This window comes from Lycorma delicatula, chromosome 1, assembly GCF_047948215.1.
Source record: "Lycorma delicatula isolate Av1 chromosome 1, ASM4794821v1, whole genome shotgun sequence".
In the NCBI taxonomy this organism is placed as follows: domain Eukaryota; kingdom Metazoa; phylum Arthropoda; class Insecta; order Hemiptera; family Fulgoridae; genus Lycorma; species Lycorma delicatula.
Window position 1 is genome coordinate 340,833,369 of NC_134455.1, and position 12,618 is coordinate 340,845,986.

General features: G+C 28.5%; 1 protein-coding gene across 4 annotated transcripts in view; it reads right to left on the reverse strand.

The window, feature by feature from the left end:
- The window catches only part of LOC142334335 (A disintegrin and metalloproteinase with thrombospondin motifs 12-like), a 134,795-nt gene extending 122,719 nt beyond the window's left edge, over positions 1-12,076 (reverse strand). For all 4 annotated transcript variants that reach the window (XM_075382301.1, XM_075382300.1, XM_075382299.1 and 1 more), the window contains exon 1: positions 11,952-12,076. The gene's annotated coding sequence lies outside the window, so the exon portion shown is untranslated. The remainder of the gene's footprint in view (positions 1-11,951) is intronic.
- Between the last annotated feature and the right edge of the window lie 542 nt (positions 12,077-12,618).

Genomic DNA, 12,618 nt, shown 5'->3' on the forward strand with positions numbered 1-12,618 from the left:
GATAACGGTAATACGTAGTTAGTACTATAATACCAAAATTTCCAACTTTGAAGCTGTTGAATAACATGTAAAAGGCCTAAGTAATGCATTGTTGGATCACCGGATCGGAGGATAGTACATTAATTAAAGAATTATTACAATTTTTGTAGCCTCCAGTTTTGCGTTTCTGAAAACACTAATTTCAGTTACTCATTTTTCTCCGAATTGTAATACTGTTTTAACATTAACATATTAACCGTATTACTGTATTAATTAATGTACTATTAACATATAGATTAACATATTACAAGATACTGTTTAACATATTAAAATACTATTTCGTATAAGTGATTAAATTTAAAACTGGTTTTTCCCCTTTAGAAGGTAATTTTGATTTTGTTTTCTGCCTTATTTTCGTACATTTTGAATCGTTTTTAACATTCACGTTTTTAATTTTATGTATAATTTTATAATTTCTATACCGTGTATAAAGATCCATTTCAATAAGGTAATCGGCGAACTTCGATTATTTATAACCTCTTACATACCTCTTAAGTTTTACACGAAATTATAGAGCAGTTTCTTCGATGTAATTTACTGATCGCGGAATGTATTTCAACTTTTACACGACCGATTTGCAAAATGTATCTATCGAATTCAAAATTTCTATTCTTTATTACATTATCAAAGTTTTTATTAATCCAGAATGTTACATTGTAACTTAGAATGTTGAATATGCTTTTAAATATCATCTGTGAATCTTCATCGAATTTTATAATTATATATTCTTGGTTATGAATTTGTATTTAATTAAATATTAATCATTATTAAATAATATTAAGAAATTAGGCTACTTTAAAAATATTGATTTATTTATTGACTGTCATAATCGATACAATTTATCTAATGGTAGCTTTTAGACGTGTCGTAAGTTTTGTAGTCTTTAATGGTATAATTAAAGGGTGTAAAATGGAATGAAATACTAAGCACCGAAAACGGCTTGCAGAATAAAATTGTGTCAAATAAAAAACAAAATAGGAGGATACATGACATTTAATAATTGTATAATTTTATCTAATTTTATATGAAGATAAGTGTTTTACAAAGGACATTTTTACCATCATGAATTTTATGTTGACAATTTCTCTTAATAAAACATAAAATTAAGAATAATTGAATACTATTTTAATAATATGTTCATGGTAGATTAATTAAGATCAAATGTAAAACAAATGTTATAAAACACTTAAAAAAGAAAACAACTGCATGACAATAAAAATTAAATAGAAATTGTTGCTTGTAGACGAATATTATTTATTCTATATATTTTTATGTAATGTTATAGTCGTAAACATATAATCTGAATGGTAGTAGTATTGAGAATTTTTTTCCTTTTTTTCCGGAAATAAATCATCTTCTATGATATACACTAAAAATAAGTCTGTGTATATAATATAGATGTTCAGAAATAAGGTGATAAAGAAGTCACTGATTTCTGTATTTTTTTCTGATAAACGTAATAAACTGATACGATTAAGCGATGTAAAAAACTTAATTTTACAAAAAAACAACTTGAAGAAGACTAATTACTTAGAATCAAAATGCAAACCCATTTAAACTGAATGAACTCGGTAAAGATAAAGTTCCTTAGTGTAAACCCACGATTAATCGATAGAAATAACAAAAGAGTCGATGTAATTACAGTAGCCATTGTGAAAATTATTAGGAAGCTGCAGTAGCTGTCTGCTGAAGAATTCATGACTGAGGTTTTTTATAAAGGAGTCTGTATTGTTTGGCACAGTTTCAGAACACACCTACTTATAAAAGTTCGTGTTCTCTTTCTACATCTCCATCCCAGTCTTATCTTTCATTTTTACTCGCGTATGCACGTGTTTGCGTGCAAGTGATTAAAAGTAGAGAGGTTTTTACTGTGTGTAAGCGGTGTAGTGTTTCCAAGGGTAATTTTTTATGTTTGCATGAACAATTATGACATAATATAGTAACGTAGAGGATTGCTGTTTTGCATAAGTCGATTTAACGATTTGCATATTAAATTACATTAATTATTATAGAATACGAAAACTTTCGAATCGTGCGCTGACCGTGTATACGTACACATATACACAAACGTGCTCTCTCGTGCATACATTCATGTATACATTGCTTATTAGTGCGCCCTCATAGTTATTAAGTCATTGCCTCAAGATAAGACCTACTTGCGAGCAAGAATACCAAGAATGGGTCTGGATAGAATCATTGAATGAAGTTAAAAGAGAAACAAAATCAGCTTTCTCGTGCATGTAAGCTAAAAGCCTGTAAAATATAAATTAACATATAAATGGTACGGATAGATTTCATTATTCAGTGATCATATTTACCAGTAGCTTCCCGGTACCTGAAAATTATGTATGTGTGTTGTGATTAATCCTGTGTAGATTAGGTAGTAATAATCATACGGCTGTTTTAAATTAATCTATTACAAACCATTATTAGATTAATTATTAAATATCATTTATTTAAAAAAAATCTATTTTTATTATTTAGATGACGTAAGAAGTTTCTTTCCTAAGTGTAATATTTCTTCGCTAATTCTTATAAAGGAAAAACTATTATAGTTCTTCAAAAAAATCTTGGTAAATTAGTAGTAAATTAAGGGCAGTCTAGCATTATTTCTTCTATAATATTTTTCTCCTAATGTATGACATATAAATGAGGTGTAGTCTTTTACAGACTCAGAACGGCCATTGCTGAGATGTGTAGTTAATAGAACCCCAACCACCAAATTACACCGGTATCCACTACCTAGTATTCAAAGAAGCCGTATAAAGCAACTAACGTTTACTAGGATTTGAACCTCAGAACTTCGACTTCGGAAATCAGCTGATAAACAGCTAATTTGCAACGACGAGTTAATCACACTAGACCAGCCCTGTTGTAAATATCCACATTATTTAATCACTAATGTAAAAAAAAAAAACTGTCTAAAATAAAGGCTATACATTATGAAAACAACACTTTTATTCATACCAGACTTTACAGAAAATTTCTTATTTACGATTACATTTTTGGGGGATTTTTTAATGTTACTCATATTAGCGACACGAATTCAAGTTATTTGGAAATTTTTTACCCAGAAGATCTTTTGGGAGCTAATTTTGTAAACTATTCTTAAGTGAAGTTACCGAGTATCTTCAAGGAAGAAAATAATTCAGCAAGTATGTGCGTCATAAACAATAAGGGTATCTGGTAACTATGCTGAGGAAGGATTAACTGTTAAAAGATCTTCTGAAAAAATTACTTCTAAAAAATTTTAACAAATCGTTAATGATTTTTAATATAAAAGTAGGTAATAAATTATTATTTTTTTACAATACAAAGACTCCTTATCAATAATATTCTAATATCTAAACTTTGTTTCGCTAAACATATTTCAAACTAGATACTATAAAAAGATTTAATCGATGAAATATTTTGTCAGTATTTTACGCCGTGGAGAACAAACACCTTTCTATTCTCCGTAGGATAAATCAAAATGATACCATCAGCACAGTTACTCATTACTATTAAATTCATGACACGTTCTTCAGCATCATTCTAAATAATCTATCTCGCAAAATCCTCGAACGTTTGGTATCTGAAGTAACTGGAGCGTAGTACATGGACTGGAGCATGGTTTTCGTGCAACTGTGTTAACAGCATCAATCTTCATAGATATATTTCGGCTTTGATCAGTGGATTACCATGTAATGAACATGTACTTATTATACGCAGGAAATAGGGATAATAAATACTGGGCAAATAAATATTTGTATTTGTACAGAATACAGCATAATTAGAAAACTAGTAGCAAAACATAAACAAATAATGTAAAACAGTAAAAGAAATTATTAAAAAAAATACTTCTTTGTACACGTCTAATAGTTTTAGATTTATTATTTGAATTAGATATTAAATTATCATAACATAATCTTTTAGCGTACGAATCATTTTAAAATAACGTTTTTTGTAATTTTTCCATATAAACAATATATAAGTATTATAATTACAAATTCTACCCTACTAAAAGGCATTTGTACATGTTTATGTGTGTGTGTGTGTGTCCTTTAGCTTAGCATATAAAACACCAATAGTCCGAGTGAGATGTCATTCCGTACAACAATAAGTAATAATCTGCTCATATAACAGGCACCGGAATGTACCGATTACTAGTGGAAAATCCCGATTCGTTAGTACATATCTCGTGGTGGTCAGGTGTGTACTTGATATATTATTATATACTTACTACTTATTATTATTTATACTTCTAATATATATTTATTTCTTTAATCGATATATATGCCAATTATTTATTAATAATATTTTATTTATTTATGTGAATATTTTTGTTCATAAAATAATGAACTGTAACCAAAACGTAATTACTCAAATTAACCATGATATAACTCGAAAACTGTTTCTTCTGACCATCCTTCATCAACCATTTTTGATTTCATTTAATTTTCATATTCATTATTCATTTTAATTTAAAAAATCTGATGTGGATACCACATGACTTCTTTTACGCCTTTTAAATTACATATAGACATTTTTAAAAGTATATAAAATTTTATTTCACTACTAAATTCTGATTTTTTTATATTTTTTTTTTATTGTTATTCTTGAATTATTATTTATTGTAAAACACTTTTTACAATCACAGGTTAATAATTATTAATAAATCAATATATTTAAATTAAAAACAAAAAAGTTTTAAAAAAAGAAATTTAAGTCGAATTCGAAGCGATGTGCCTTAAAAATAAAAATTGGAAGATAAAAATATTTCGTTAATTAAAGTTTTATTTGGCTATAACTCTGGACTCAATGAAAATAACTATCACTTATGATATATCGTTGTAAAGCTCTCAATGAGGGCTTATTACTGCAGTCAATTATTATTACTGCAGAAATTAGTTAATTATTTTATAATTATTACTGCAGAAAAAGTCAAAATCCAAATGTTTTAAATTTTGGGCTTTTTTGACATTTTTGGTCGAGTTAATTGGAATCAAAACGAAAGATACACAACTAGATGTTAGAACAGTCCTAAATAAAAAGTTCCAACATCCTATGGTTAATCGAGTTTGAGTAATGCGAGATACATACGTATGTACAGACGTCACGCCGAAACTAGTCAAAATGGATACAGTGATGGTCAAAATGGATATTTCCGTTGAAATTTGAAAACTGAAAATTTTCGCGATCACAATGCTTCCTTTACTTCGTACAAGGTAGTGCTAACACTTTTTTTTATTATTAATACTGATGTTTTAATTCACCTTATAAATTCATGTTTCTATTATTACCTAATATTGGATTTTATTAATTTTAAACATATTTTTATAGTTCTATTCAGAGCCCATTACAGAGTACTCGGCCTGAATTATGTGTAGTCTTTTTTTTAAGGAATTCTTATTCTAGTATCATCTAATTCGTTAAATATAATCGTTTCTTTAAGAAGTAATATTTTTTTTTTTTTTTTTAGTTACAAAAGTTTTTTTTACTAAGTGTATGAGATCAGATGAAGAGGTAATCGATTTTGGACACCTTATAATCTCATTTCGAGAGGCCGCCCGCCAGGGCAACCCGCCGGGAGGGCGTGCTAGTCACGCAGGGAAAAGCTAGTAATTATTATAAATAAACATAAATAATTTTAGAAGATATCAGGAAAAATTATCTTCAGTCATTTCACAAAAAATCCTTACCGTGAAAATGGATTTTACAATTACTTTAGTAACCCATTCGTTTATATTTTTATGATCACATTGTTTCTTTTTTATTAAATTGCAAACTAGAAAGAAAAACCTGTGTAAATATTAAGAAAATTGTTAAAGATTTTTAAGCTAATTTTGTTATTATTTTTCCTAAACATTTTGGTAATAAAATATGATTAATATTATTATTTAATAAAAATTATAGAAAAATGCGTAATATTAGCTACAAATATATCTCTCCATATTTATTACTTTTTCTATCTTCTCTTTCACTCGCTAAACTGTAAGATAAAATTTGTTAACGCTTATTCCTGGTGAGATTGGAATACGGAATACCAATTTATTCAATATGCACGACGTACATATTCAAATCAGTCGACGTACAGACGTCGACTGATTTTTTACTTTCTATGTGTTTAATTTCACATTTCTGTGTTTAATGCCACACAATTTTTTTTGTTTTCGGTCTGTGGATGTGATATACCCTGTCTTATTGACTGAGTGTTAGTTGAGTAATTTTCCTATTTTATATTCGTAGGTTACAACTCTTTGTGTGTTTACTGAAGTTTACATTTTACTTTAAGCATTTTAGTCGTCTTTACTTATGGAACAATTTGATATAACAACCGAATTACACTTCAATCAACAAACAGGTTTTGTAGCATCATTGTAGAATCTACAAACATGCCCCTGGTATTAGAACCGAAACTTCTCGTCGTTTATCACTGGCATCGTATACACAGTAAAACGTTTCGTAAATACGATAGTACGAACACAAGTATTTCAGTAGCGTAGCGTTGCCACACACCTCTCATTTCTCGTCTTTTAGTAGCATTAGGCACCCATGTTAAAACTGACCATCTCAATGAATAAAATAAATAAATAAGATAGTTTTTTCTAGAAAATTTAAAAATAGCAGCCATCTCAAGTTTTAAACCATTAATTCCTGAAGCGTATTTAAAAAGTCTTTTTATTAGAAATTATCTGAAGCAAGTTATTTTATTATGAACAAAATGACACCCCATTTTTTGTAATGCGTTTAAAATAATCCAAGCTTTCACGGAAATCGTTGGAGGTGAAATCGATGGGTAGGGAGTCAGTCTAAACTATGAGTCAGTTTTTATTTTCTTAATTAAAAAAATTAAATAGCATCAAAAATAGAATAGAACATCGAAAATGTCGAATGTCAGAGAACAAAAATATAACTTTTATAATTTAAAATTAACCTTACTCTATATAAGACAATTATTGTTTAACAATAAAAGTGATGGAAAAAGATATATAATAAACAGTTTATTAGTCTTAATCAAAACCAAATGATTTTAATTTCATTTACGAACAGAGATATTGTTGAAAAATATATAATTGTGTTTTAAAAACGTACAGCGAATAACCATTAAACACGGGACAATATCTATCATTTCTATTGAATTATTCAATTTACGAAAAAACAAATATGATTTTTACGTGTGGCAAAGCATGAATTTTATATATCAATTATGAAGTTGCACTACTATATCAGGAGTCATTTCCAGATGGACAAAAATTAAATCATAAAACAGTTACTGCACTATTTCTTCCAGTTATAGAGACAATATTAAAACTATTTTGTGACTTTCGACGAAGGCAGGAAGCGATTCAAACATTTCAAATAAAATAAATTATCTTAGCATATCAGAGAAGGTTTTGGTGTGAATACAGACAAATAACGTAAATATTACAAGTTAGACTTGTGGATATTTGGAGTGTATTACACGAACAGTTAATCTACCCTTAAAATCTGTAGCGACTACAGGACCTTAAACCTGCTGACTCCCCAGAAAGTGTTCAATTCTTTAATTCCTTCAGCAAACAGAAAATTCTGATCTTATAACATAATTGAAGTTCATCGAAACAAATTTTAACAGAAACAGCATAATTAATTTTCAGAACCAACATCAGTGGGTGGTGGAGAATCCTTATGGTACGTTACAAAGTGAACACAAGGATAAGTTGATCGTTAAAATGTGTGCTGGAATTGGGAGCTATGGTTTGTGCACGATGGATCTCCAACACACTTCAGCTTATTCGTAAGGGAGTTTCTAGTCAACAAATAAATGAAATGAAAGATGGGTAGGGAGTTAGAAGCCAATATCATGGGCAGTTTGCTTTTTTTTAATATTATCCTCACTGATGTTTATTTGTAGGGAAATATAAAAATATTGGTGAGTTCAAGATTTATTGATAGTAAAGAAACGCTACTCTAATCTGTTGTCTGATACCTGTTAAATCAACCAGGATTAGAAGGAGGTCATTCTATGAGTAGGCACATGTTTATTCCTCCGGAACCACCGTAAGCTATTACTTCAAAGGGTGAATGAGGGGGATATGTGTGAATGTAAATGAAGTGTAGTCTTGTACAACCTCAGGTTGACCATTTCTGAGATGTGTGGTTAATTGAAATCTAAACCACCAAAGAACACCGATTTCCATGAGTATTCAAATCCTTATAAAAGTAACTGTCTTTGTTAGGATTTAAAACTTAGAACTCTCAACTTTGAAATCAGCTGATTTGCGATGACGAGTTTACTACTACACCAACCCGGTGGGTTGGCCTGCACTGCCTAAAATGGTGAACAGTCTGAGTATTTATTGTAAATTCGATATAGCACATATTTTAAATTTTCGTGTCAGTATTCAAAGCAATCTCATGTTTGTAAATACTGTTATTAACTATAGAATCTGAAATTTAATATTTAGTAAATTTAAATATTAGTTATTCAATGAGCTTGCAGATTCAATCTCAAAATGGTGTATTATACAGTAAATTTGACGGACTTAATTTTGCAACGGGAGATTTTAGTTTAGATCAGACATTCTAAAGTCGTTGTAGTTATAGAATTATTTTTGATGCTTTATATTCCGATGATCGCGGTACATACGGTACCGCGATCATCGGAAAATAAAACTTATTTCATATGATGAAATAAGTTTTATTTTCCTCGACTTGATTACCAGTCTCTTACATTTGGAATTAGATTTCTGGACTCTGTCTTTGTAGATACTGTTATTCATCTTCTTTGGTAATAATTTTTGTCAGTAGAATCGCCTACTTTCTTGATTTTATTAATAATCTTAAGCTTGTCTTTTGCGTTTGTTTTGGCCATCGGTTGGAGAAGAAGAAATTTTGATACTACGGAAACTGATTTTTTCGCGTACGTTTAGTATTGAATTTCTCCTGTTGTATATTCGATAAGTCCATAAGTTTTACTATTTATTTATTTTCAATTTCTTAATAAATTTAATGTGATTTTTTAAACTGTTAAATTTATTCCATATGCAATCGATTTTATTTTCTAGCAAACACAACAAAATATTATGAACATGTCTTCTAAAAAGTAAATATACACATTTGTGCTCACTTAATACTCACGTAATTTTAAACTTACTAATTTCTCAGACATGTGAAGACGAGATCACATTGTTAAATCATCTCGTTCATAAAACCTCACAAATTTAATGTATTTGCCGTTTATATCTTCCACGAAATCATTTTTTATCAACTTCGTAAACGTTAAGGTTTACTACCACCGTCAGCTCAATCCTTAATACTTCTGTACAATGAAACATTTAAAGAAACTGTCCTATGCTTCAGAGGAATATTGCTTACATATAACTGGTGAAAATCCCATTAATATTTTTACACTGACTTTACTCTTTCGCGTAATCTTTGGTTTTATTGTCACGAATACTTTTGATAATTTGAGTAAGATAACCTAATTAATAAAATTAAAGGCAACACGGAGAACGTACGTCTTCACTTTTTTTTTGATTTTATAAATATTGATAATCCGATAAAAAAAAGTGACAATTATTACTCATATAACGCATAAATCTGTGTAATATACATGTTCATGAATCCTTCTTGAGCAACTTAGTAACTTGCTTGTGCTAAATTATGCCGTGTGAATTTTCTTAAGTTGAAGTAAACATTTTTTTAAATCCTTCGTCTGCTAACTGACGCTAGTATAAGTAGACCTGTTTAAACGAAATGTATCTGATCGATCGGTAAAAACATTTTAGTTTGAAAAAGTTTACTGTACTCTTATATTGCATCTGGTGACGTATGGTTTTATGAAATTCTCAAGAATATAAATTATAGATACGATAATAAATTAAAGGCTTTTGGAGTGTTTAATTGATTATAACCATTATAATCAATTATATATAAAAAATATTATTATATATAGTATTATTTTATATTTATTTATATATAGTTTTATATGTTTTTGATTATTAGTAACACTCGTGTAAAAGGAATAGTTATTTGCAGTTTAGATCAATATATAAAAATAATGAAACAAATTTGTTTAGCAGGTTTTAAGATATAAACAAATACCGATAACTAAACCGCTCTGGAAAAAATTTTAATGATCAAAAGATCAGTGATCAATTATCAATTTCTTTACAAAGGATAGGTTTCTTAAGAAGTTTTGATTTCACTTTCATAATGTTTGTACTTTTTATACGTTTTTAATAAAACAACAATATTAATGACGAATTAAGCGGAAAGATGTTCGGACATATTTTAAAATATATTTAATCCATTATTTATCAGTTTTTCAAACAGAGAACGTTTTTTGGTATATTGCATATGAAAAAATTCATGAGGTTGATGTGTAATTATATGATTTTATGTCAAAAAAAAATCTTTTACTAACAGTAAAAAAAGTTTACAAACTAATAATTGCAGATTATATTTTAGTTTTACAAATTAACGTCCTAAATTTCACTTAAACTGTTTAATAAAAAAAATTCGCATATATTTTCGCAGACAAATGTACATTCACTTCTGCACCGTACATCCACGTAGACAGGGAACCTTCATCTACTTCATACACAAATATATATATATTTGAGAAAACCAAAATATTAACGTTTTTTTAAATAAATTCAATTTAGTAAGAAAAAATCCACTCGCTTTAGCGAAAACTGATGATGATAATATATCTTTATTTCTTTAAAATGATTTCATAGGGTCTTTTGACGAGGAAGATTAAATATGGATTAATTTATGAGATTCTGACTTGTTTTCACCAAAGGGAATTTCAAGATGATTATTTCTACTTATTCTATTAAATTTTAAAGATTAAACGTTAAGACAGTGGTTTCCAAACTTTTCCGAGTCGCGGCGCCCTGTTTTAATTAAAATTTTTCCATGGCGCCCTACCCTAAGTATAACGACGATAGTCGTTATATAGTGTAAAAAGTTCTAGTGTAAAAGTATGACTACTCCTAAGTAAGAGATAAAAATAAATAAAACTCGTGTATCTTCATTATTTTTTTACTTTATTAAAATTAAATTAATAATTATAAATGTTTTGGTTCAATTAATTATGAAGCTTTTACAATATTTCGCGGCGCCTCTGTGAAGAGGCCGCGGCTCCTCGGGGCGCTACGGTGCACAGTTTTGGAATCACTGCGTTAAGATAAATCGTATGTGATTTTTTTTTACTATCATTAACAAATAAAAATATTAAAAATTTTGTTTTAATTAAAATTAATTTCTTGTTACATAAAGATATATATACATTAATCACAGTTTATAGCCGTATATTATGTGTGTATCAAATCTAAATTTCATTAGTTTTAAAATATCTGTGTAAAATTTGTTATATTGATAAGTTTTATAAAATAAATAAATGAGAATCTATGAAGTTTTTAAAAGCTAGAAAAAAAATTAAAACTCAGAAATCTAAAACTGAAAAATGAAAAGGGTACAATTTTATGTAAAGTAGTTTAATTCGATTATTACAAAATTTTTTAAAATTTTTAACGGAAAACGTGGTGATTGAAGCGGATAAAAATTCCAGTAATTATTATATGTAGATTTAGTGCAAATAATTTTAATTTAGAATATGTAGTGAAAAAGTTTTTACGCTGTACATTTAACTCAGTAAATAACACATTTAACGTAGTGTCATGTGTTTTCGCGCGCGCGTGCGCGTGTGTGCGTAAAACAACAGCAATGTTTAGTTACAATATGTTGATTGTAATAAAATATATTTTTTGTACTTTATTAAATATAAATTGTTGTTTATTTTAAAGGGAAGGTTAAAAGTAAAACACATCGCTTATATTATATTTGACATTTTACAGAAAATAGACTCGTATTTTATTTTAACAGAAATATTTTATAATGCGGAACATGAGATTTCTTGTAAAATAAATTATGCAACTTACAAGTTCAGGTAGATAAGACATAAAATGAAACGAGCAAAATCTTGTGTACGATGCCTTACTTAAAAAGTCTTACACACGACTGAGATGTATTAAGAAAGGGACTCGAGTCGAACGACTATCCATTCTAGGTTTTCTTTCAAGGTTAGGAAACCCCCTCTCCATCACAGAGAAACCCCCTCTTCGCTTCTCGTTACTTGCTACCATTCTGCCATCCATGACCAGATTCCAGGTACTGTTCAAGAAGTAAACTTACGTCGTTACAATAAGAAACGTGTACGATTAAGATTCCATGAAATGTAATAATAATTTTAATATTTGTTTTAGATAACTGGGAGTATTATTAAATGTTACTTTGAGGCGTGTAAATGAAACGTTTAACGTCCATTCATAATTTATCTTGTTTATATGAATTTAATTATAATTTACGACATAGCTTAGGTACTATATTATAACTAATAGAAAATAAATAAAAATATTTATTTAATCGCTCTTAAACAAACAACAAATTTTTTATGACTACTTTGTTTTATTCTCATACTAATTTTAGCTATTAGAAAAATAATAGAAAATAAAATATTAAATAATTAATTAAAATACATGCATACGTGCGCGCGCATAATAGGTAGTTTTAATCGTCACTGATAATATTTTTACGGGGCCTACCAAG